The 27,662-nt window shown below is 39.4% G+C and overlaps 1 protein-coding gene across 15 annotated transcripts in view; it reads left to right on the top strand.

Annotated features, from left to right (window-relative positions):
* Window positions 1-27,662, top strand: part of SFMBT1 (Scm like with four mbt domains 1) — a 149,502-nt gene that overhangs the window by 39,970 nt on the left and 81,870 nt on the right. For 2 of the 15 annotated variants that reach the window (XM_078351146.1, XM_078351145.1), the window contains exon 3: window positions 5,044-5,109. The exons of 12 other annotated variants lie outside the window; for them this stretch is intronic. The gene's annotated coding sequence lies outside the window, so the exon portion shown is untranslated. Of the gene's footprint in view, window positions 1-4,947; window positions 5,110-27,662 lie in introns of all 15 variants that reach the window. One more of the 15 variants, XM_035275805.3, reaches the window with a different exon arrangement.

Genomic DNA, 27,662 nt, shown 5'->3' with positions numbered 1-27,662 from the left:
TTTATTGTAAGAATACAGTGTGTAATACATATACAAAATGTGTTAATCCATGTTTATATTATTAGTAAGGCTTCTGGTCAGCTGTAGGCTATTAGTAATTAAGTTTTGGGGAGTCAAAAGTTATATGCAGATTTCTTCCAGGGAGGGCAGTTGGTAATTCTAATACCTGTGTTGTTCAAGGGTCACTTGTATATATTTGTTGAATGAATAAGTGATTCACATGTTTAAAACCCAAACTTACTGAAAGTAGGGGATTATATTATCTAGCACCAGATTTCTTCCTGCCCTTGTATTCTCCTATATTCTCAGCAGATTAACTATTTTGGTGGTTGAAAATGAGGAATTCTTTCTTTTTTTCTTTTCTTTTCTTTTTTTTTTGAGATAGAGTCTCTGGAGTGCAGTGGTATGATCTCATCTCACTGCAACCTCCGCCTCCTGGGTTCAAGCGATTCTCCTGCCTCAGCCTCCTGAGTAGCTAGGATTACAGGCATGTGCCACCACCCACCTGGCTAATTTTTGTATTTTTAGTAGAGAAGGGGTTTCACCATGTTGGCCAGGCTGGTCTCGAGCTCCTGACCTCAAGTGATCTGCCCACCTCCGCCTCCCAAAGTTCTGGGATTACAGGCGTGAGCTACCATGCCTGGACAAAAAGTAGTATTCTTGCTTCCTGTTTTTTCTTTTTAAATTTTCTTCCTTTTTATAGAGACAGGGTCTTGCTATGTTGCCCAGGTTGATCTCAAATTCCTGGGCTCAAATAATCCTCCCACCTCAAGCCTCCCAAGTAGTTGGAATTACAGGCATGAGCCACCATGCCCAGTTGATATTCTCACTTTACAGAGTAGGATATTAAGACCCAATAGGGTTAAAAAAAAAATCTTCCTAGGGTCATGAAATTCGTATGTGATGAACTAGAGTTTGAAGTCAATGTTACTATATGGAAAGCCTGGATTTTCTTTTTTGTTATGCAGCACTATTTTATACTGCTTTCCCAGTGACCAAATGGAAGACTTATTTAGTACTTTTATAAAGAGGATATTCTTGGCCGGGCGCGGTGGCTCAAGCCTGTAATCCCAGCACTTTGGGAGGCCGAGACGGGTGGATCACGAGGTCAAGAGATCGGGACCATCCTGGTCACCATGGTGAAACCCCGTCTCTACTAAAAAAAATACAAAAAATTAGCTGGGCATGGTGGCGCACGCCTGTAATCCCAGCTACTCGGGAGGCTGAGGCAGGAGAATTGCCTGAACCCAGGAGGCGGAGGTTGCGGTGAGCCGAGATAGCGCCATTGCACTCCAGCCTGGGTAACAAGAGCAAAACTCCGTCTCAAAAAAAAAAAAAAAAAAGAGGATATTCTTGTTGGAAAGAGTGTATGTATTTGTATTAAGATTGTATTCATTGCTTTCATTATGGAGAGATACTAACCATTAAAAATATTTTTTGAAAGCTTTTGAAACAGTGAAAAACAGAAAAGTTAGAAGTGCAGTAGAGAAAACTTCTATTTTCTTCTCTAGAACCTTTGGCAATAAGTTGTCCACCTGATGCCCCATCACTCTGGGATTACCCTAGTGCGTGTATTTCCAATGGCAAGGACATTCTTCTATATGAGTACAACATAATCATCAAAAGCAGAAAATTGACATTGACCCATTATATTACCATCAAATACTACTCAGACCTCATTCAAGTTTGACCAATAGTCCCAATAAAGTCCTCCCAGCCCCTTTTCCCACTGCTTTTTTTTTTTTTCTTTCTTTCTTTCTTTTTTTGGACAAGCAAAAGGATTCAGTTCAGATTTATGTGCTTTGCATTTAGTTGTGGAGTCTTTCTCGGCTTTCTTTTGACTTTCATGGTCTTGATGGACTGGAAATTTTAAGCCAGTTATTTTGCAGCCTGTCCCTCAGTTTGGGTTTGTCTGATGTTTTCTCGTGATTAAACTCAGGTTGCATGTCTTTGGCAGGAATATCACAGAAATAATGCTATGTCTTACTGCCTCCTAATAGGTGACGTATAATTTGAATTGTTTGCATTTTTCCACTGCTAAATTATTCTTCCATTTGTAGTTAATTGGTATTTTATGGATAAGTATTCCAAACTATGTAACTATCTCATTCTTCATCACATTTTCAATTTATTGATTTATTAATTTATATTAATATGAACTAATGTTTTTTATTTTAATCAAGGAGCTATACAGTCTTTTATTATTTATATTGCTGCTTAAATTGTCTCAGATTTGGCCAGTGGGAGCCCCTTCCAGCTCCTTCTTTCTCCTTTTGACATGTCTCCATTCTTGGAGCATTTTCTTGTTTTCTGGCACAAGTGGTCTAGGCCAGAATAATTTCTCAACTCTGGGACTGTAGGTACTCATATGTGTGGTTATTTGTCTCAACATACATTCCATTCTGCAAAGAAATAGAACATGTTTGAAAAAATAATTATCAAATACTGACCCCTTTTGGTCCTTAGTCTAATATATCACTTAGAATGACTTTGATAGAACTATGAAGGTGGCAGGCAGCCTGATATTCCTTTTTGTGTATTTTTCCTTTTTCCTGCCTAGTGGGGGAAATGAGTCTTGCCTAGGAAGTGCTAAGTAGAAGTATTAAAATTGTCAAAACCTTTTCTTTGTTAGAACAATCACTGAAAACAGACACAAAAAGCCCCCAAACACTTTTGATTGAAAAAGCATTTCAGTATCATTGAAACAAGAGTGGGAGCGGGGATATGCTCCTCACCCATCTTTCACATATTTAGTGAGCATGTGTCTACTGGGGTCAGGGACTGTGGCTCTTCATGAGGCAGCCAGGGCTATAAAGGCAAACAAAATTCAGTGTGGTCCCTGCATACCCTCATGGAGCTTACGGTCCACTAGTTTAAGAGAAAAAGCCATAAAATGAAACATGGAATGATGGTCATAAAGGGAACTGCTCTGAGCAGCAATTCCTCGCTTGTGAAATATAGCAAATGTACTACTTTACAAATTGTTCTGAGGGTAAAATGAGATTATATAAGCAAAAGTCCTTTGTAAACTGTAGAAGGTTACATAAATGAAGTACTTTCTTCTCTTGGTGTTTGCAGGGGATTGGTTCCAGGACTCCTCCATATCCAAAATTCATAGATGCTCAAGTCCCTTATATAAAATGATGTAATATTTGGATATAACCTACACACATCCTCCTGTATACTTTAAATCATCTTTGCATTACTTGCAGTACTGAATATAATGTAAATACTGTGTAAATAGTTGCTACACTATTTTTTATTTAACATATTGTTGTTGTTCTTGTTTTGTTTTTGTTTTTCCCTGTATTCCTCTATTCAGTTTCAGTTGCCACAATGAGACAGAAAGCACAAAGACATGTTTTTCTTGAATCTATAGTGGAAACCTTAGCAACAGATTGGATAATAACTGCTTCAGGTCTGGCAAATAGATGCATATGTATTGTTGTTTTTTTTCCCTAAATATTTTTGATCCACTGTTGGTTGAACCTGTGGATGTGGAGGACCTACTGTATATTTTTCACATCACTCCATCTTGTGGTGTCTGGACTCTTTTTACGATTGCTAAGGTAAACAAGCCCTGAGAACTAACCTCCAGGCTCTTCCACCCCACTCCATCCTGCACATCACTCTCTGATTTCTATATGTGCACTGCTGTCATTTTCATCCCATTCAGAAGCCTTGAGTTTAAAGTTCAAACTCTTGATATATAAGGCCTCCAGGCTAACCCCAATCTAGCTTTTCAATCTTCTATTGTTACTTGCCTTGAAGTGATCTCTCACTATGCTTCTGCCAGTGGGCTAATCAACTTCTTCAGGCAGCAGCATGAAGGCAGAGTCCAATAAACTTGTTGGAGCTTAGCCAACATCTGCTGTGACTTCTCCTTCTCGTCCCTCCTCCAGAGGGTCTGCACTGTACAGTCCTGCCTGCCCTGCTGAGAGCGCCTTCTGGTTGCAGGCTTGGACCACACGCTCTTTCGGAAGGCTGGTCTGGAATTGCTACTCTCTCCTGCTTCATGCATGTCCTCCCTCCCTTTGTCTTACAATTGACTGAAGTGATTCTGTGCAGCTGATTTTTCTGACCCAGGTTCACATTGTTTACATCCCAGGTAGAAAAATAAAGATGACACAAAGGAGAAAAAAATACCCCAGCCAAATTCGTCTAGTCACTGTGCCTGAAACACCTATTGTGTGTTCTCATCTGTATGCTTTTACTTTTATCCTCCTGCCTGGAATTCTCTTCCCCCACTCTGTTTCAAATTTAAATCGCAGCTGGGGGCCATGGCTCCTTTCTGTAATCACAACACTTTGGAAGGCCAAGGTGGGAGGATCATTTGAGGCCAGGAGTTTGAGACCAGCCTGGGCAACATAGTAAGATCCAACCCTGTTTCTACAAAAACAATTAGCGGAGTGTGCTGGCATTCATCTGTAGTCCTAGCTATTTGGGAGGATAAGGTAGGAGGATCATTCGGGCCCAGGAGTTTAAGGCTGTTGTGAGCTATGATTGTACTACTGCACTTTGGCCTGGGTGACAGCGTGATACCCTGTCTCTTAAACAAAAAAGCCACATGGCTTAAACCCCCCTTCACTTTACTCACATCGTGCGTACAGTCTATTCAGAGCATTTGGTAGTCATTTGTCATCTTAAGTTGCTGTTAGGTTTTTCCAACTGGCATGAATACTCTCAAAGTGTAGGGACTGTTTGTAACGTGTTTATATTTCCCATTTTTATGTAGTCTTGAATAAGTTTTTGCTGGTTGATAAGAAAAGTGACCTGACTGCATTCAGACCAACTCCCAAGAATTTAAAAAGAACTCCTGATTTTCCAAAACTACAAAGTAATAAATAAACTGAATTTACACTGGAAGAAAAGCATTATTAAACTTTATACCAGTTGTGCATTTCGTGAAAAGTTGCAGCTTATCTGACTTGTTTCTCCTCTAAGCAGAAGATAAACACCTTCGTATTGTGAATGTAGTATTGTCAAGAAGGAAACCTCTAACTTGAGACAGTCGTGTTCCCTTGTCATCCTTTCTGGTTCCAGGGATGGCTGCTTCACTCAACAGATGTGTGTGTTGGCTGGCATCAGCATGGAGGCCCCATGTTACAGGTGAATGATCATGCTCCTGAAGGAATCGGGGGCTTAAGATGGAGAACTTTACATTTCTCTTTGTACACAAGAAGTTGTGTCTCAAAATTTCAGAAATCTACCATTTGGTTAGCTACCGTAATTAAAAGTGAAAATCAGAATAAAGCCACCTAGGTCATTAAATGCAATTCTTTAAAGAAGAAAGAAAGAAATGTTCCTGAGTACCATGAAGGTAAAGTATTTTGTGCCATGAGAACATGAAATGAGGAAATATGAATTTGTTTCGGTAACTGAATATGATCTAATAATTGATGAAATTCCTTTTTGAGTTAAAACCTCATATCTATAAGTTTAAAAGATGAATTTCCAGTGACCATGTTTTTCTCCCTTACCATTCTAGCTTCAGCACTCATTGTTGAAGGAGTAGGTTGTTAAGGAAAAGAATTGTTAGGAATTGGAAATATCCAGCTAATGGTGATGATCTTATAGTCATTCCGTACTTGTTAAGTATTGTTGATTTCTCAAAGATTTCTAAGATACAAAACGTATTTCAGATGTAGTGTCATGTAATTTTTGGACATTAGTCATGAGAATTGCCTCTCACACTGCTGAAATGCAGCAGTTTCTTTTCTTTCTTTTTTTAAACTTTCCTATGGTACTCACTGAAATGCAGCAGTTTCTTCAGCAGAGTAGTAGCATCCATGAATATAACGCTGTCAGTTACCATGTGCTCTTTAATTTCTGTGTTTACAACAATTAATGATGATGCTACTGCTTCTGTGGCATGCGCTCTGAGAATGCTGATTTGTTACTGTAATTTTATGGCTTACTTTTTATTATGGAGGTATTTAGACATATGGAAAAGCAGAACATCCTGTTATTTGGTTCCCACAATTGTCAACACATAGCCCACTTGTTTTATCTACACTTTGCTGTCGTGTACATTCACAATTTTGCCTCCCTCATTGCATTGTTTTATAGAAAATCTCAAGTATTATATCACTTCATAAATTCAGTATCTCTAAAATGATGACTTTTTAAGCCATAATACCTTGATGACATTTAAAATGAATAATTCCTTAATAGTAAATATCTAGTTGTATCATCATTATTTTAAATTCTCTATCATGTGAAGAATGTGTTTTAATTGTGGTATTGGTTGTGATTCATAACGTATACTTTTGAAATTGAAGTATAGAAAGAATAACCCTGTTTCTGGAATGAAAAATTTAAACACTATAATTTTTTATAATTTTTTTTTTTTTTTTTTTGAGACAGAGTCCTACTCTGTCACTCAGGCTGGAGTGCAGTGACACTATCTCAGCTCACTGCAACCTCTGCCTCCTGCGTTCAAGGGATCCTCCCACCTTAGCTTCCCAAGTAGCTGGGATTACAAGCATGTGCCACCATACCTGTCTAATTTTTGTATTTTTAGCAGTATCGGCGTTTCACCACGTTGGCCAGGCGGGTCTCAAACTCCTGACCTCAAGTTATCCAATGGCTTTGGCCAAGACCAGAGAGGGGTGAAAAACAATAACTAGAAATCTTCATATAATATCAGTCTTGGTTAATTTTAAGTTACATTATATTCTCTCATTGCTTTGAAATGTAATGAATATCGTATCACTTGTTGAAAGAAAGAGGAGACTGTTTTGAAAATTTCTGCTTCGAGTTTAAGCAGGCTGGTGCTGAGCAGGTGTTGAGTTTGTGAGCTCTTGAGCCCAGTGACTCTAGGGTTTTGGATGGTAGTCTGTGGCCTTGGACTATGAGGTTAGCACCCTGGTGGCAGGATTAGTGCTCACTTCAGCCTTGACCTCCTGGGCTTACGTGATCCTCCAGCCTCTGGCTCTCCAAGTAGCTGGGACCACAATCATGAGCTACCACGCCTGGCAAATTTTTTACAATTTTTTTTTTTTTTAAGAGATGGGATCTCCTAGGTTGCCCAGGCTGGTCTCAAACTTACGGGCCCGAGTGGTCATCCTGCTTTGGCCTTCTGAAGTGCTGGAATTATAGGCGTGGCCACTGTGCCTGGCTTTTTCTATACTTGTTTCTTTCCTTTGCTAGAGCAGTGTGGTTCCTCTTTTAGAAATGAAGAGCTGCTTGCTGTGAGGGCACAGTAAGTGTGAGCTGACATCTACTTACTGCTGGATTCAAGATGCTTGAAAACAAAACTCTTCTGTTTGGGGATGACCTGAGGATTTAAGAAAAATGAAGAATGATAGAACCTTTTCTTTTTTTGAAGAGTTGGAGTCTCACTCTGTTGCACATGCTAAAGTTACACATGATGATGGCTCACTGCAACCTTGAGTTCCTGGACTCAAGCAGCCCTTCTGTGTCAGCTTCTCTAGTAGCTAGGACTACAGGTGTATACCACCACACCTAGCTAACTAAAAATCATTTTTTAAGACAGGGTCTCACTATGTTTCCTAGGCTGAAATAACCTTAATATTTATATGTACTTGTTAATGTAGTATAGAACCTTACCTCCCATGTTGATGGTATTAATTTGGGAAAGAAAGGGGGTCTATGATCACTTGTAAAGAATTTTGTCCTTGGAATTTTGTGTGGTTCTTTTCTGTTTTTGACTTGTTAGGGAGAATGTCAAGCATATATAAAAGTAGACTAAACAGTGAGATGAACATCCAAATATTCATTATTCAAAGATTGTTTCTGTAATAAACTCACAACCAATGCTGTTTCATCTCATTTCTTCCTTTCATATTATTTTTTTCTTTTTAAGCATTTGCAGGAACTTATTTACCCAACCACTTATTGGTGAATATTTGAATATTAAACCATTTTTTTAAATGTTGTAATTAATACTCTTTCTTTCTTTGTGGTCTTGTATGAGTTTCTTAAAGGTAAATTCCTAGGAGGGATGTTGGGTGAAAGAGCTTGCATTATGCATGTTTTCATTTTTGTAAATTTCTTCCATTTTTGAGATGTCATCACATTGCTTTCCAACAAACCTGTACTAATTTACGTGTTTGCTGAATTCTCTCACTTTTAGTCTTTCACCTTGAATCACTGTTACTTTCTTTTTCTTTTATATATGTGCATATATGTAATATATGTATATATAGGCATGTATGTATGTATATAGTTCCTTTTCAAATATTTGAGAATTTACTGCAGACATTATGACCTAGTACTAATACTTTAGTGTACATCTCTAAGAATAAAACATATTCCTAACGTAATTGTGTGATCACAATACAGTGATCATACTTTTAAAACTTAAAAAAAAATTCCAAATATCAGGTGGTTTTATTGGTAAATATTTTAGTATGCCAAACATTAAGGATTCTTTGTTAAAACATAAGCAAAATACTATTTTTTTTAACGCTTTCAAAGAGAAAGGCATTGCCAAAAAAAAAAAAAAGTGGCTTAAGAGAAAAAAACATTACAAAGGGAGGAATGAGACCAAAGTGTCATGTATGCTTAAAGCAGCAAGCAAAAAACTCCGAAAAAAATTAAAAACCTCAAGATGCTTGAATGTCATGGGCCATAGGGTCTCCCTTGGCGTTTAGAGCTTGGGGGGGGTCCATGATGTAGAGGAGCAGCCACTCACTGTGCCTCCTACCCTGCTGCCTGGGCGGAAATGTAACATGGCACAGGCTGCCTGGGGGCTCACTCTCAGGGAGTCATGTTAAGTGGCCACTCAGTGTGGCCCACTCCCCTCACGACCTTTGGCCAGTGCCATCCACAGCAGTGGTTGGGGGCAAGGACACGAACTCCTGTCTTCTTGGGCCCTTGAACATAGCATCAAGAGGTCACCGGCCAAGGCTTTTTTGCCTCCCCTGTGATTTCCTGAGCTCCTTGACTCCCTCAGCTCAACCCGGAAGCAGCTCTCCCAGAATCCAGCCTTCCTGCCCCACCCAGGAATGCAGGGCCAGGCCAGGACTAGCTGTGGTGCGTGGGTGGCTCCTCCCCGCAGGCCTGGTCAGAAGAGAGGGTGGGTGGCGGTTCCTCTCCCAGCCTGCAGGCCTGCGCTTGGCCTCCTTCGCATGGAGCTCCAGGAGCCTTTGGTGAGCTGCTTTACCTCACGAACTCCCTGGCCCAGCAGCCAGCGGTGAGGTCCTTGCGCGGCCCGGCTTTTCTCTGGCACCAGAGCAGGCCGCTGTCAGCGAAGGCCTGGATTTCCATGACGGCCTCTGTGCTGGAGGTCCTCCATCAAGAGGCGCCGCCGCAGGACCTGGGTGAAGAGCACGTCCTTGGGCGGCCCCGGCTCACGCGTGGAGGACGAGGGGTAAGAAGAGATGGCGGGGCCGAGGGCGGCTCGCGATAGAGCCAGTCTAGTACCCAGCTTGCACGCCAGCTGGATTCTCCCTCCGTGGTGGTGTGGGGCCGCCAGGGCAGCGCCGCAGCCTCTAGGTGTAGGGAGGACTCCCAGCGCCGGCGCCAGGCCATCAACAGCCAGGCGAGCAGCGCTGCGCAGCCGTCGCCCTGCGGGCCCTTGCAGTGGTAGTTGAAGTCGTTGTGGACCAGTCAGGTTGCCCTGCAGCACCAGCTCCCCAGGTTTGAGGGACAGGGCTGGCCCCCCGGTCATAATGCCTGCAGGACCCAGGAGATCACGAGTTCCTTGGGGTTCTTTCTGAAGCGCCAAGATGGCGAAGAGCGGAAATAGTGTAGCACGAACAGAACCAATCCCTCGGCCCAGGTTGGTGGGTGCTGGCGCTTTTTTAGCTATGGCTGCCCCACCCCTAGGTAGGAAACAGCAGCGACCCTGGGGGTAGGAAACTGCAGAGACCCTGGAGGGACCCTTCAAGAGCGAGAGCGATTGGCTGGGCCCTTCAGCCCCTGGGAACCGCCACGATGGGGGCATGGTGAATGGCGCTCAGCTTGAAGCTGCACCCAGTCTTTACTTTCTCTCCAAGGCATCAGCAAAATACTATTATTGATCTACATTTTTCTCTTATGAACACTAAAATCTATGCAGAGCTCAGTTCTCATTGTTAGACATGCTATAATTTAAAATTTTTTCCTGTACAACGTTGTGAATGTACTTAATGCCACAGAATTGTACATTTAAGGTGATTAGAATGGTAACTTTTATGTGCATTTTACAATAACGAAAGTAAATTTAAAAAATATTGTTTATAGGATCCACATGACCAACATATTGTGTTGATATCTCTCTTTGTAAAAAACGTTTTATTGAAGCATATTTTATATTATAAATGACCTGCTTGATGAGTTTTAGTAATTGTATAGTGTTATGCAACCATCACCACTATTCAGTTTTAGAACATTTTATCCCCCCCGAAATGTGGTCATTTACAGGCAATGCATCTTGATTCTGGGAAATCTCTGATGTATTTTCTGTACAATTTTGCTTTTTCTAGAAATTTTACATAAATAGAATCATCCAGTATGTAGTCTTTTGTGTCCGGCAGTTTTCATGTAGTGTGAAGTTTTTGAGATTCATCCTTGTTATTATAGGTAAAACCTATTTTGTTTATCCATTCACTAGTTGATGGACTTTTGGATTATTTCTAGTTGTTAGCAGTGAACAATTGTGTTAAAGTCTTTGTGTGGCTGTTTTCATTTCTTTTTGGTGATCCCCAAGAGTGGAATTGCTGGGTTGTGTAAGTATATGTCGAGCTTTTTAAGAAATTGCCAAACCGTTTTCTTTTTTTTTGCCAAACCGTTTTCAAAGTGGCTGTGCCATTTTTACATTTGCACCAGTGTTGTATGAGGACTTGAATTTCCATCCTTATTAAACTTGGTATTGTTCATCTTATATTTTAGCCATTTTAGTTGGTATGTAATGATACTTCATTGTGGTTTTAATTTGTATTTCCCTAGTGACTAATTGAGTATCTTTTCATGTGCTTATTTGCCATTCATATATTTTCTTTGCTGAAGTACCTATTTAAATCTTTTGCTCATTTAAAAATAGATTGTCGTCCTGGTGTGGTGACTCATGCCTGTAATCCTAGCACTTTGGGAGGCTCAGGCGGGCAGATCGCTTGAGCTTAGGCATTCTAGACCAGCCTAAGTAACATGACGAAACTCTATCTCTACTAAAAAAAAAAAAAAAAGAAAGAAAGAAAGAAAAATGAGCTGGGTGTGGTGGCATGCACCTATGGTCCAGCTACTTGGCAGGTCTGAGGCAGGAGAATCGTTTGAATCCATGAGGTTGAGGCTGCCGTGAGCTAAGATGGCGCCACTGCACTCCAGCGCAGTGATGAGAGCAAGATCCTGTCTCCGGAAAAAAAAAAAATTCAATTGTTTATTGAGTTTTAAGAGCTTATCGATATAAATCCTGATTAGGTACCTGTTTTGCAAAAAAAATTCTTTTTAAGTCTTTGGCTTGTCTTCATTGTGTCTTTGAAGAGCAAAGGTTTTATTTTGTTTGTTTTTATTTTTTGAGACTGGAGTGCAGTGGTGTTATCTCGGCTCACTGCAACCTCCACTTCCCAGGTTCAAGCACTTCTTCTGTCTCAGCCTCCATAGTAGCTGGGACTACAGGCGTGTACCACCATGCCCAGCTAATTTTTTGTATTTTTAGTAAGACGGGGTTTCACCATGTTGGCCAGGGTGGTCTCAATCTCTTGATCTCATGATCCATCTGCCTCAGCTTCCCAAAGTGTTGGGCTTCTAGGGGTGAGCCACTGCACCCAGCCAGGTATTTTTTTTTTGAGACTGAGTCTTACTCTCTAGCCAGGGCTGGAGTGCAGTTGTACTCTCCAGAACCCCCGCCTCCCAGGTTCCAGGAGGTGTAGTAATTTTGTATTTTTAGTAGAGACAGGATTTCACCATGTTGGCCAGGCTGGTCTTGAATTCCTGACCTGAGGTGATCCACCCACTTTGGCCTCCCAAAGTGCCTGAAGAGCAAAAGTTTTAAACTTTGATACAGTCCCAATTTGTTGTTTGTGCTTTTTCTGGTGTCATATTTTAAAGTTATTTGCCAGGCTCACACTTGTAATCCCAGCACTTTGAGAGACTGAGGCAGAAGGATCACTTGAGTTCAGGAGTTTGAGATCAACCTGGACAGCATAGTGAGACCACTTCTCTACAAAACATAACGTTAACCAGGCATGGTGGCATATGCCTGTACTTCTAGCTACTTAGGACGCTGAGGTGGGAGGATTGCTTGAGCCCAGGAAGTCAAGGCTACACTGAGCATTGATCATGCCATTGCATTCCAACCTTGGCAACAGAGCAAGACCCTATCTCAAAATAAAAATAAAAAATCTTTGCCAATCCAAGCTGATTTTCTATTTCCATATTTTCCATTTTCAATGTTTAGACCTTCCCTTCCCTTCCCTCCCCTCCCCACCTGTTTCCTCTACCCCCCTCCCCTTACCCCTTTTCCCCTGCCCCTTCTCTTCCCCTTCCCCTTACCTTCCTCTTCCCCTTCCCCTTACCTTTCTCTTCCCCTTCCCCTTCCCTTTCTCTTCCCTTTCCCTTCCCTTCCCTTCCCTCCCCTCTACCACAAGGTGGAGACTACAGTGAGCCGAGATGACCCCACTGCTCTGTGAGCCAAGATAGCCCCACTGCACTCCAGCCTGGGCCACAGAGCAAGACTCCACCTTTCCCCTCCCCTCCCCTGCCCTCCCCTTCCCTCCCTCAATAGATTTTCAAATTGTTTTTAAAATTTCATCTTAAATCCCATTCATAGTGTCCTTAATTTCTTGCATTTTCCCCTCAATTTGTTTGATAAAACAAGGTAGCTTGTCTTAACAGTGTTTTCCAGAGTTTGATTTTGCTAATTGCCTTGCCATTGTGGTGTTTAACATGTTCCTCTAGGCCAGGTGTGGTGGCTTACGCCTGTAATCCCAGCACTTTGAGTGGCCAAGGTGGGGCAGATCACCTGAGGTCGGGAATTCGAGACCAGCCTGGCCAACATGGTGAGACCCCATTTCTACTAAAAATACAAAAATTAGCTGAGTATGGTGGCACATGCCTGTAATCCCAGTTACTCAGGAGGCTGAGGCAGGAGAATTGCTTGAATTTGGAGGCAGAGATTGTGGTGAGCCGAGATCGCCCCACTGCACTTCAGCATGGGCCCACAGAGTGAGAATCTGTCTCAGAAAAATAAAATAAGATAAACATATTCCTCTAACTTCTTTATGATATCTAGAAGCTCAATCAGATTCAAGTTTGATTTTTTTTTTGAAAGATAGTTTAATAGTTGGAGTTGTGTCCTTCCATTAGGAGGCACATAATGGTTCAGGTTGTCTCTTGTGATTGATATAAGTGTCTCTGTTATTGATGGTCAACACTGAGATCCAGTAATTTAATAGAGATTCTGGCCGGGCACGGTGGCTCACGCCTGTAATCCCAGCACTTTGGGAGGCCGAGGCGGGTGGATCACGAGGTTAAGAGATTGAGACCATCCTGGTCAACATGGTGAAACCCCGTCTCTACTAAAAATACAAAAAATTAGCTGGGCACGGTGGCACGTGCCTGTAGTCCCAGCTACTCAGGAGGCTGAGGCAGGAGGCCTGAACCCAGGAGGCAGAGGTTGCGGTGAGCCGAGATCGCGCCATTGCACTCCAGCCTGGGTAACAAGAGCGAAACTCCGTCTCAAAAAAAAAAAAAAAAAAAAGATTCTGTCATTCCTTCATCATTAGTTGAAATACTTTTATAAAAAGAAACTTACCCTTGGTTTCTGTTTTGTGACCAGGTGGCACAGTTGGTGTGTGATCTCTTTAGTTACAAATGCAATGACTTTGTTAAACAAGTAGGTATTTTTTCTAACACACTATTTCCCAGTTGAATTGACAAACAGTTTTTTACTCATTAGGAGGTTGAGGATTTGTTTGTTGTTGTTTTCCTCTGTAGTAAAGGCTTATGAATAAACCCTTCTGTTGGAAACTGTATGAAAGTGTTCTTAGATTATAAAGATGTGCTTTACAGACCTAGACTGTACATATCCTAAAATATTGCTTTATAAGAGCCAATTACAATTTTGACCTTTTCCTAGTATAGTATTTTGTAATGAGTATATAATAGTGGTTACTTTTTTTTTTAGCTTTGACTTACGATACTTCAGTCTCGTATACTGTTTTATTGTTATAAAAGTATTTTCTGTTCTTTCCTTGATCTTAAGTATAAATAAGAAAAGTTACAAAATTGACATAAATTATATTGAGCTTTTGCTATTTTGCTGTTACATTTATTTTCTATCTTGTTAAGTCTGTTTTCAGAATTTTTGAATGGGATTTCCCCCCTTTTTTTGATTGTCAGTGCATCTGTTTTAACTATAATGTCACAGTAACTTTGTAGTATTTCCTACATAGTTGTACCTCCTGCTAGGAGTTATATGTAACATGCTTAGAATGGTCAGGACTAAGTGAATGAATGGGGTCGGGGTTAGGGAAGGTTGGTACACGAATGGATTAGCCTAGAATTATCCCTTTAAGGTATTGAAATTTGGTGCCAGCACATAAAGATGATGTGTTTTAAAAAGTAACTGCTGTGAATATAGCAGACATTTAAACAGTATAGCAGAACAGCTAGTCTGTGCCAGATGTAAAATAGTTCAAATTTTGAAGTAATTTGGTTTAAAATGGACTTTTATATGTAAATATGTAAGATGAAATAGATTTGCTACAAATAAAAAGTACTACTCAAGAAACACGTAACTAAACATGTCAATTTAGCATATGGACTACACAGTGCAAAACTACATGTTTTTTATGGGTTTTTGGTTGAAATTTATAAATGTTTAAGTCTCTGCATAGAAAAAAAGTTCCTACCCTTTACTCCATTTATATGCTATTTTTTGAACTTTTTTAAAAAAAACTGATATTATATTTTCAGAAATTGGGAAATATTTAAATAATTTTATTTTCTTGGCCCCCTTTTAAACTAAAGGATGATTATGATAAATAATGAGTATTGAGACTACAATTCTATTTAAATGGATATCAGAACTACCCTTGATCAGTTTCAGACAGAAATTGCAAGCTTGCCACTGTAGGCACTGTGTAAAATCATAGAGAAAGATGAAGGTGGGGCCCAGACCTGAGGAGCAGGTGGGCCTGGATCACTCTAGGTGAAATGCTCTTCTAGGGGGGGTCCCACAAAATGCTGCGGTAGTTTTGAAGAGGGAGAATTGAATTCTGCATGGGAATGTATATTTATTGTTTCTTTTACATTGTGGAATGTGTTAACCCACCTATGACTTCCCTTAGTTTTTCATTCTGCAAGATGATCTGCTTTTATAAAATGATCGGTTCGTTTAAGGAAACATACCGAGGAAGGGGTAGTTTTTGTTCCATTAAGACTGATTACCAGGATCTCAGTATCAAAGTTTAATTAACTGAGCAAATTTACCCATGACCTGTTTTGCCTAGTCAGATATACACAATATAGAGCAGAAATCAAAATTACTTTAAGATTTTAAGTTACTCTTTAAAAAATTGTTTAAATTTTAATTTTCATGGCTACATGGAGGTGTATATGTTTATGGTGCAGGTGAGATGTTTTGATACTGGCATATAATGTGTAATAATCACATAATGTAAAATAGAGGTATCCATCCTCAAAGCATTTATCCTTTGTGTTATAAAAATGTTTTATTTTATTTTTTTGAGATGGAGTCTTGCTCTGTCACCAGGCTGGAGTACAGTGGTGCAATCTTGGCTCACTGTGACCTCTGCCTCCTAGGTTCAAGTGATTCTCCTGCCTCAGCCTCCCAAGTAGCTGGGGCTATAGGCACGCGCCACCGAGCCCAGCTAATTTCTGTATTTTTAGTAGAGATGGGGTTTCACCATGTTGGTCGGGATGGTCTCTATCTCTTGACCTCGTGATCTGCCTGCCTCGGCCTCCCAAAGTGCTGGGATTACAGGTGTGAGCCACTGCACCCGGCCTACTTTATTCTTTTATATTCTGTTTTGGACTACAGATAAACTGGAATGTATTTTAGAGGAGGGACTAGGAAGGTGAGGCAACTTGTGACCTATTTAGGAAGAACAGTTGATGAATGTTAGTTCTCTCTGCTATGTGAAGGGCTCTGTGTGAGTGAATGAGCACAGACTGGGTTCTAAGTAGGCAACAGCAATGGGCAGAAGCCATAGGGACTTGGCAGGAGGTTAAGGACAGACTTTGTGGTGGAGCTGCTTAGAACTGGAATAGATTATCCCAGAAGGTAGTCTTGGGAGTTTTTCATCATTGTGGCATTGATGGTGTTGGAACACGGAAATAGACAACCTCCTCTTTAGGGATGGGTGATGTTTTAGTCCTTTGTGCTGCTATGGCAGAACACCTGAGACTCAGTAACTTGTGAATAATATAAATTTATTTTCTCACTGTTCTGGAGGCTGAGAAGTCCAAAATTAAGTGCTGGCAGATTTAGTTCTGGGGAGGTGCCATTCCTCATTGATGGTACCTTGTTACTGCATCCTCATGTGGTGGAAGGCAGAAGGGAATGTGAGAGCAAGAAGGTGTCAGCAGCTCTCAGCTTATAATGGCATTGATCCAATCACTTTCTGAAAGGCCCCACATCTTAATACTGAAATATTAAGGATTAAGTTTCAATGTGTGAGTCCGGTGAGGTGGTTCACACCTGTGATCATAGCACTTTGGGAAGCCAAGGCGGTGGGTCACCTGAGGTCAGGAGTTCGAGAACAGCCTGGCCAACATGGTGTAACCCCATCACTATTAAAAATGCAAAAATTAGCTGGGCATGTTGGCATGCACCTGTTGTCCCAGCTACTCAGGAGGCTGAGGCACAAGAATAGCTTGAACCCAAGAGGCAGAACAGGAAGCAGAGGTTGCAGTGAGCTGAGATTGCACCACTGCACTCCAGCTTGCAAGACAAGAGTGAAACTCTTTCTCAAAAAAAAAAAAAAGTTTCAACGTGTGAATTTCGGGTGGGACTCAACATTCAAACTACAGCAGATAGGGAAGAATTCTCTAGAGAAGCACTGTAGGGTAATGGGAAGCTATTGTTATTTGTGGAAATGTTGGCGTGTGGGAATGGTGTGTAACACAGAACTGTTGAGGACTGTTGGACTGGGTGTTACTAAAGTTTTTTCTAACTTTTAGAGTGACTAGCCTCAGTTATTCAGTGGAAACAAAGAGTGGTTTAAAGAAAACATCCAGGCAGCTGGCTTAATGTATGTAAAAGTACAGTGTTTGGTACAGTTGCTGAAGACACTATGCAAATGTTTGCAAATAAGACAGTAATGTGGGTGTAAAGTAGTTATTTGGGGAAAAATGAGCAAACAAAAAAGTTTATATGTTGAACTTCATTACTCATCATTTGAAGTGAAAAAATTATTCTCTTTGTACTTCACCTCACTTCATTATCATCCTTCCAAAATTGCAAGGTTGACATCACCCCATAGTAGTAATGTTTGTTCATTAGGTTTATTTCCTTGCTTTATGCATAATGTCTGAATTCCTAAGGCCAAAACTCCTTAGTTCTCATAATAGTATTTGTTAAAGTTGAGAAAACTTTTTCTTCTTTCCATCTATTCTTTTGTTCTTCTCTCCCTCCCTTTCCTCTCTTTCTTGCTCTTCCTTGACATTTTCAGATATTAAGGAGGCTCTTTGAAGTTTAACTGTCCAACAATCTCAATTTGTTTGACATTTTGTTAAAGATTCTGAGAAAAGTAGTATTCTGGTGTTTGAATGGCTTATTGATTTTTTTTTTCTTTAAAGATTGCTTTGAGATGAATTTGAAGTAAGCTTAAGACTTTGGATAGTTAGATTTTACATTAAGCCTCTTCAAGCATTTGGTTTCCAAGCCTGGAAGGACTGAGTGTCCTGTCTGTCATCTGACTCTATGTCACAAAATTCCAAACTTGATGTGGCTGAGCCTTTGATAATCTTCAAAATACCATTTTGGAGAAATTTAATGTGAGTTAAACAACTGAGTCGAGTTGTCTTTTACACTTTAATAGACAATAATACTGCATTTATCTCATATATTATAAGAGAAAACTGAGGAAAAACCTGTTAATGACTTCAGGTGTATGCTTTGAGTAATTTTTTTTTTTCCTGAGTGATGTTTTTCCTGAGCGAGTGGTTGTGTTTTGACCTACTAAGCCCATTTATTTTTTGAACAATTAAAATAACAACCCCTCCCAAGAAAAATCCTAAAAAAACAGCTGGACTTTGGAATATATCTGAACAGTTTTGATAGATGGTGCTGGAGTTTTTTTGCCTTTGAAGAGACATTAAAAACCAGTTTTCTGCCTCAAGCCTACCTTTCGTGTTGTTAACTTGCAAATAATGAAGTTTTAAATTCTTGTAGGCCTGTTTGCATGACTCCGGTACCTGTCTGATTCAGTGATAATTTTGTTCAAGAGTGGAAGAAGTTATAGAGTATGAAAAAATTATTTTTTCCTATAAAACGTGAACATTAGTAGGAATAGTTTTATGGAAGGCATCTTTCTTATAAAGTATGAAAACATGACCATTAGTAGCATAGTATTATTAAGGATTGAAAATTATATCAATAATTTTGTACTAAGGACTGTAAAGTGGAATTGGTAAGTGCTAATCTTAGAAAACTGGCCACCTTTGTAATATTGTATTTAAGTTCACTAAAATAACAATTTAGTGGTGGGAAAGAAGCCAAATTATTTTTAGGGAAAGAATAGAAAAGTGGAAAAAAAGAATAGAAAACAGGAAGAGGAGTCTTTCTGTTTAACAGGTATAGAGAGTCAACCAAAAATTTCTGTATATTTAACATAGATACTTTTGGTTTTCAGAGAACGTTTACATATGTTAGATTGAAAGATGTGGGTACTGCAATCTATAAAAACAAATATTAAGGTGCCAGTAGGGTCTAATACTAACCAAACGGAAGGCTGCCAGGTGTCCTGCTGCGCTTTGGAAATAACAGGTAAGTCAGTAGACTGCTATTCTGCCAGTTAGGGTTTTGGTTTTACGTCTTGCATATGAGTCTGATTAGATTCCTAATTAATTATCATAATTTAGGCTGTTTCTTTTTTCTCATGTCTATTTAACTTTTTGCACCAAATTATTTTATAGATTTAATGTGTTTTGTAGTACATCTCTAGTAGTAACCAGAGATTTAATCCTTTTTTGGAAGCACCTATTTTAAAAGCTACTAAAGAGTTGTTTCATGTTCTAAATAATTTATAGTTTTGTAAATAACTAATACTTGTTTCTTGTATCATTGTTGTTAAATGTTCAGCATACCTTTTAGGTTTGCAGACCATTACCAGTTGGCTCAGTGTTTTGCAGCAGTCACCATCATGTTTCCCCAAGGATGTCCTTGCAGCAGAATTACCCTGGAGTTGGGAGGCATTCTTGAGGGGCTGGTTCTTAAGGGACTGATTCTTTGAGGCATTCTTGAGGGACTGACCTGTATGGTTGCCTATTATGATCTTGAGGGCTGGTAGCCTATCCAAAAGTTCTCAGAATTTATAACTGATAATCTAGCTCTTTTAGAGACTTAAACTTAAAAAAAAAATTCAAGCGAATTAATTGTACAGTGTATGTGTCTATAGTCTAGGAATCTTTCAATTCTAACATAGAGCTTTAAAAAATGCTTGTATGTTTAATGTAACAATACAAAGCAGCAAAATCTCCAGAGCATCCTGCCTTAGAATCATGAGTTAAAGCTTGGTGAGTGATTGGACCTCCCATGAGTCTCTCTAAGTCAATCACTATAACTTCCCCTCAGCTCTCTTCTGGGTTGAGGCAGAGCCTCTTACTCCCTTGGGGAAAAGCCTTTGTTTTTTCTTTTTTTTTTTTTTTTTTACTTTCCTGATGATTCTGACATTTTTGATGATGGCTGTTTATTACACTGATTTTTTTTTAAGACTTTTGGCTGCTCTCTCAATTCAGTGTTACTCCATTCCATTAAAGAATAAGGAAATATGTTTTAATTTAAAAACGTGTACTGTATAACTTTGCTAGGAGAAGTTAGAAGGGTATTTGGTGAGGAAAAAAAAAGAAGGCATCTCACTTCCTTATGGGTTGAGAATCATCTTTGAAACAGTAAACATTCATTCTAGTAAGAGACTTGTTCCAGCAGTAATAGTTGAGGACTTACTATGCTATAAACTTTGTACATTAATTGAATAATCAAGGTAACTTTATGAGATAGGTGCTGTTGTTAACATTTGGATTTTACAGATGAAGACACTGAAGCATGAACTGATTACTTCACTGGGCCATGGCCACACAGCAAGCAGGCGGGGTACTCAGGACTCACACCCAGCCGTCAGGCTGCCAAGACCACATGCTTCTTTGCCAGGACTGCCCTCTTACTTTTGATATGTTGTTATCATTCATATATCTTGATTTTCTCCTGTTTTGAGGTCTTAAGTAAACCACTTAAACATTGTTTATGTTGGAAAGTAGTAGCTTAGGTTCAGTAGCCTCTAAAATTTATGACCCCTAACTCCCTTAGCTGGGAGACACAGTTGTATGGGAATATGAGGGGTTTTAGACATGCTTCTAATATTCTAATAAATATTATTAGATACTTGCTGTTTGTATGGTACTATATTTTACATAAATCATTTTAGTCTTCACCACAACCCTTCACCATATTCCCTACATAACAGATAAGGAAACTGAGTCTACCACTGATAAGTGGTAGACTGTGCAACTTAAGCTGGGTCTCATTTTTATGGTTAGTCTAGTCTGTTATTTCACTAGTGGCCATTCCCCAGCATGTTGAGTTTTGTTGTTGCTCACTTTTTGGAGAAATATTTTGCCCAACTGATGAAGACAGAAGTGCAAAGTCAGAAAACGTGTTCTCATCTTAAGCACCTCTACTGGTAAGTGATCTCTTCCGAGATACTAACTATGCTAAGCTTTGGGTAGGACAAGTTTAGTTATTCTCAGTATTCAGCTGCAGCTGATTTTTCAGACTCCTCAGGAAAGTAGTCTACTTTTAATGAAATGTAGTTGGCTTTTATGTTGCTTCCAGTTGTTTCTCAACAGTTGGTTCGCCAGGGAATTTGTAGACATAATATCACATCTGAGTCAACAAGGAATTTAGTGGGTGAAAAAAAGTGAAGACTGTCAAATGGAGGTTTGTTTTGGTCCTGTCTGAAGCTGTCATTTTTCCGGGCATGTGTATGTGCACTTGGTATCTTCTTTAATTGACCTTTCTGATCTTTAATTGCGGTCATCAGGGAGCTTTCACATCTTTCCTCTTCCTCTTTTCCTCTCCCAGTTGTCTTCCTTTTTGAGGGGGCTGGCTATACTGAGATGAGCACAGAGGAAACTATTTGTGGGATAAAGACAATTAAGTATCCTTCTAGGCCTGGTTACAATCAGGTCTCTTTGATTTGTGGTCAGTTCCTTAACCTAGAGCTAACTAAGAACCTCAAAAACATTTGGAGGCCTTTATTTTGGTTTCTGCTTTGTTCTGTGGGTAGCTGAGCTCTTTCAGTTAAACTGTTAGTGTCCCTGATTGGTCTCTTCCAGCTATCTCTTTAAGGATTAAACTGCCCCATTGCCAGACTACTTGTTGCTTAATGTAAATTTGATGAAGTGCCAGAGAGCTTTAGGCTACCCTACCAAATGTCAAAATCAGTCACATGCCCTGTTCTTGAGCATGGTAATTGGAAAGAGATTAGGGGAAAGACATCAAAATCCATGAATAATTCAAAATGTTCATTATTTTGTTTCCCAGCTTCACTTACCCTTTTTTCTTTCACAAGTTTTTTGTTTGTTTTGCCAGAAATCACATTCTGAAATTTGATTTAAATCTTCATTGACTACTTCTCTGTATTTAGTGTACTCTTCAGACATACTCCTTAGAGGTATAGCACAATTAATACTAAAGGGGCACTTTCCCTTTCAATTTGAATACGTATATTTTTTGTTGGAAAATCAGAAATTATTCAGCTTGCTTGTAGTAAGTACGATTGCCTGCCAATAACTTTTACATTCAATATTTTCTGGTGTCAAAAAGATACATTTTTAGCTGTATAGCAAAAATCATTTGGTCTTGGAGGTTCAGCGTACAAAATTACCTGAATGTGAGTTTAAGTTAAACTTAACTATTTTACAACTAATAAATGGTTTATTCTATCAAAGTTTTAGTTTATTAATCATTTGAATTTACAATTAATTATTTAAACAAGTATTTATTGAGTACCAACTATGTTTCAAGAGCAGAGATTTTAGTCTGATTTGTTCTTTATTCTACCCTGGTGCCTAGAACAGGACCTGGCACATAATAGCCATGGGTTCTGAGAGAAGTAGAATTTATAGGCTGCATTTTAACGTGATGTGTTTGCTGACCTGAGTGGTGAGAATTACTACTGTCAGATGAACATTGGTGATACTAAGCAGACTCAAGACATTTTTGAAACCATCTTGCCTCACTTAGGAATGAACATGTATTTGTTATAAATGTTGTCTTCTCTTTAGCCAGGACTGGGTCACAAGGCCACAAGGAAGACTTAGAACTCGATTATCTGACAAAGAAGCATGAGATTGACTGGGCACAATCCAGTTTGCCACCCAAACAAATGAGGAATTTGATGGCAAAGAGAAAGAGGTAGCGGGAACGGCTTATTAGGCTACTAGTAGTAACCACTGCAGAACAGAATTGGAGAGAATTGAATCTGGACTGGGCTTAACTTTACATTGCTGTGAAGAAAGTAGTTTCTAAGTGTATATAAGAGTAAGGCATTCATTAATTTAGAGGTTTGGTTTTGGTTTTATCCTTTCATATGAATTAATCTATTTTAGGACCCTATTAGGATAAGATTTTAGAAGTTTATCGAATGCAGCATCTGTCTAGGTGCCATCCAGACTCTTGGTTACTCACCATTATAAGTAGAACAGTATGGAACTTAGAAGTTAAATAAATGAATGAATGAACAAAACAACTTGAGTGTAGATCATCTAGGGCTATTACTCTATGGTATAAGACATACCTCATAATTATCCTTTTATTCTCTGAGCTCCAAGAAAAGCCCCATAACCCAGAAAGACTAGAGAAGCTCAGGCTCTGGAATCAGATGGCGGTTCACATGCTGCCCCTGCTGCTTCCTATCTACATTCATGCACAGCATAATGGTGTTTCAGGCAATGATGGACTGTATATGGCAGTGGTCTTGTACAATTATAATCGAGCTGGAAAATTCCTATGGCCTAGTGATGTTTTGGTAAAATCACAGTGAGATACATTACTCATGTGTTTGTTGTGCTGGTGTAAATAAACCTACTGCACTGGCAGTCATATAAAAGCATATATGCTTTTATATTTTATGTTATGTCTAGTACATAATACTTGATTATGATAATGACTGTATAGTTATAGTTTATGTATTTACTGTACTTTTATCATTATTTTAGAGTGTATGTCTTTAACTTATTTTTAAAAAATTAGCTAAGCCGGCCTCAGACAGGTCCTTCAGGAGATATTCCAGAAGGAGGCGTTGTTATCAAGGAGATGGCAGCTCCATGCATGTTACTGCTCCCGAAGATCTTCAGTGGGACGGGATGTGGAGGTGAAAGACAACGATATTGATTATCCTGGCCCCGCGTAGGCCTAGACTATTGTGTTAGTTTTTAACAAAAAAGTTTTTAAAATAAACAGTTATTAGGAAAAACCTTATAGAATAAGGATATAAAGAAAAAATATATATACACACATATATATTGATATTTTGAGATGGAGTCTCACTGTCGCCCATGCTGGAGTGCAGTGGCACAATCTCAGCTCACTGCAGCCTCCACCTCCCCAGTTTCAAGCAATTCTCCTGCCTCCACCTCCCAAGTAGCTGGGATTACAGGCCCACACCCACCATGCCCGGCTAAATTTTTTTGTATTTTTAGTAGAGATGGAGTTTTGTCATGTTGGCCAGGCTGGTCTGGAACTCCTGATCTCAGGTCATCCGCCCACCTTGCCTCCCAAAGTGTTGGATTATAGGCATGAGCCACCGTGCCCAACCGAAAAAATGTTTTTGTATAACTATACAGTGTTTGTATTTTTAAGCAATGTGTTATTGCAAAAAAAGTCAAAAATTTTTAAAAACTAAAAAAGTTTATAACATTATAGTAAGCTAAGGTTAATTTATTGAAGGAAGAAAAGTATTCTTAAAACCAATTTAGTGTAGCCTATATGTACAGTGTTTAGAAAGTCTATGGTAGTATACAGTAATATCCTATGCCTTCACTTTCACTTACTACTCGCTGACTCACCCAGAACAACTTCCCAGTTCTGCAAGCTCCATTCATGATAAGTGCCCTATATAAGTGTTCCGTATTTTATCATTTATTTTTTTTGTTTGTTTTTTGTTTTTTTTTTGAGACTTCATCTCACTTTGTCATCCAGGCTGGAGTGCAGTGGCACGATCTCGGCTCACTGCACCCTCCACCTCCCAGGTTCAGCAGTTCTCCTGCCTCATCCTCCCAAGTAGCTGGGATTACAGGTGCACACCACCACATGCAGCTAATTTTTTGTATTTTTAGTAGACGGGGTTTTACCATGTTGGCCAGGTTGGTTTCAAACTCCTTGGCCTCCCAAAATGCTGGTATTGCAGGCGTGAGCCATGGCACCTGGCCTCATTTTTTATCTTTTATGACTTATTTTAAATATGTTTAGATACACAAATACCATCATGTTACAGTTGCCTACAGGTCTGTAGCCTAAGGGTAATAGGCTATTTACCATATAGCCTAGGTGTATAGTAGGCCATACCATCTAGGTTTGTGTAAGTACACCCTGTGATGTTCAAATAATGACAACATTGCCAAACAACGAATTTCTCAGAACACAGTCTCATTGTTAAGCAATGCATGACTGTATATGAACTGACTTATTAACTTTTCCTTATCTGTAAAATGGAATTATCATTGTATGAGTTAAGCAGAACAGCTAGGATTAAATAAGAGGTGATTTAAAAAATAACAAACCCTTTAATATGAAGCTTACCTGGCTTAGAAATGGGCTGAACAACAACAGAAAAATATGAAGCTTACCATGTGTTGAACAGTGTTCTGCATGCCTACTTATTAAGCCTGTAAAAGTGCCAAGCACATAGAGTAGGTACTCAAGTAGTCTTTTTTCTTGATAAATGGTTAACAAGCATTTGTTCTTTTGAAATGAAGTTTCTGATCTCTGACTTGACACAAGAAAGCTGAGAAACAGCGACCATGAAATTTCAGAATAGTTTCAAGTCTTTTCATAACTGAATGTAGCCTTTTCCGATAATCTTTTTATACTACTACTGGAATTGGTACATTTCGACAGCTTATGTTGGTGAATCAAATAGCTCCTGATTTAATCAGAACAAAGACATACTGTTTCAACATGTGCTTATGTTACTGGCTCCCATAAATAAATCATTTAATTGGTGAAAAATGTGATCATATTTGAACTCTGGAAGAGCTACCATCTGGCCTATAAGATAATATAAGGATAAAGAAATGATTTTTAAATGCCTTTGTCATATTTTGGCACAGTGAAGGATAATTTCAGAACCGTGGTTTATTTGGTATCTGGAATAGAGGAGGTGCTCGGTATCCTGGTACTAATCAGTAATTGCTGAGGAGTCATACTTAGCAACTGTGGACCAGGGATTTATAGGGTGGTCAGCCTGAGATTTCCAGACTCATTATAGTACACATCACTATAGTACGAGTATATATATTCATAGTATTTAGTATAATATTCGTTGCACATTATATATTATATATTCAGTATAATATTCACTATAGTATGAATTTTTAAAGATTATTTATCCCTGAGATTATTGAAAAACATACATTGAAGAAATATTAGAAAAATTTTCACTGAAGTGCCTGTATTGGAAAGTACGTGGGTATTGAAATTGGAATTAAAAAAAATAAGGCAGCATAAATTGCTGAATTGCTATGGGGAAATGCCTTCAAGGCTGATTGGTAAACCTAGAGAGGGTGAAATATAAGATAGGATTGAAGCTGACAAGGAGGTTCCCAGGGGGTAAAAAAAGAGTTGGCCCCATTCTTGCCTTTTAAGAGTTTTTTATTGTGTTCAGATGAAGCATTGTGGATGAAAAAAAAGCTTATAAATTGGAGACACTACACAAATAAGGGGTATAATAATTATACTTTTTGTTCATTGAAAACATTTTCCTGAAAACTTCAAGAGCAAACCTTTAATGGTGAGGAAAGTAATCATATTACCCTATTTTTCACTGAAGCTCATTATAATTTTTCTTCCTCAAACCACTCCTCCTTCAAACTTCCCTTTCTCCGTAAGTGGCAGTTCTATCCTTCCAGTTGCTTAGGCCAGAAACTTCAGTCAACCCAGATACTGCTCTTTCTCTCACACTCCAAATCCCTCTTACATCTTCACTTCTCCTGTCCTGGGCCTAGTCACCAACACCTTTCACTTGGATTATTCTATGATCTTTTTTTTTTTTGAGGCGGAGTTACCCAGGCTGGAGTGCAATGGTGTGATCTCAGCTCACCGCAACCTCCGCCTCCTGGGTTCAGGCAATTCTCCTGCCTCAGCCTCCCGAGTAGCTGGGATTACAGGTACGCGCCACCATGCCCAGCTAATTTTTTGTGTTTTTAGTAGAGACGGGGTTTTACCATGTTGACCAGGATGGTCTCGATCTCTTGACCTCGTGATCCACCCGCCTTGCTTCCCAAAGTGCTGGGATTACAGTCTTGAGCCACCGTGCACAACCTCTGTGATCTTTTTAATTGGTCTTCCTGCTTCTGCTCTTGCTTTGTTTTCAACATAGCTGCAGAGTGATTCTTTTAAAAGATGAATGGAATTATCTTCCTCCTCTGCTCACAATCTTTCAGTGGCTTCCCCAAAGCCAAAATCTTCATAGCAGCCTGCAAGTTCATGTAAAATATGGCTCCCTGATAGCTTCCTGAGATCGTCTCCCAGCATCTATCCCGTGATCATTTTGTTCCAACCTCTGTGGCTTCAAATATGTCACACAAGCTCCCACTTTAGAGACTTTGCACTTTCTGTTTTTCTGCCTTGAATCTTCTTCTGCAGGTACCCACATGGCTCACTTCCTCATTTCCCTCCAGTTACCTCAAGACTAATCACTTCATCACTCTAGGACTCCCTGTCCTCCTACCAGGTTCAGTTTTTTTCTCCTAACTTTCAACATGCATACTATAGTTGACCCTTGAACAACACAGGGGTGTTGACTCCAGACACAGTTGAAGATCTGCATATAACTTTTGACTTCTCAAAAACTTAACTACTAATAGCCTGCTATTGACCAGAAGCCTTACCAATAACATAAGCAGTTGATCAACACATATTTTATATGTTATACATATTATATACTGTTTTCTTTACAATAGAGTAAGCTGGAGAAAAAAACGTTACAAAGAAAATCATAAGGAAGAGAAGATATATTAATATTGGCTCTTCATTGAGTGAAAGTGGATCATCATAAAGGTCTCCATCCTTGTCATCTTCACGTTGAGTAGGCTGAGGAGGAGTAAGAGGAGAGGTTGGTGTTGCTGTCTCAGGGTGGCAGAGGTGGAAGCGGGGGAGGTAGAAAGGAAGGCAAGAGAGGCAGGTACACTTGGTGTGACTTTGCAAAAATGCATTGTAATTTCTGTCTGAATGTTTGCTTTTTCCTTTTGCTAAAACTGTTTCTATATGGTACCAACTCCTCTTCTACTCTTTGCTTTAGTTTTAGTGCTAT

Source organism: Callithrix jacchus, chromosome 15 (genome assembly GCF_049354715.1).
Source record: "Callithrix jacchus isolate 240 chromosome 15, calJac240_pri, whole genome shotgun sequence".
Classification (NCBI taxonomy): Eukaryota; Metazoa; Chordata; class Mammalia; order Primates; family Cebidae; genus Callithrix; species Callithrix jacchus.
Note: the sequence above shows the minus strand (reverse complement) of the source record. Positions and strands in the feature narration are given on the sequence as shown.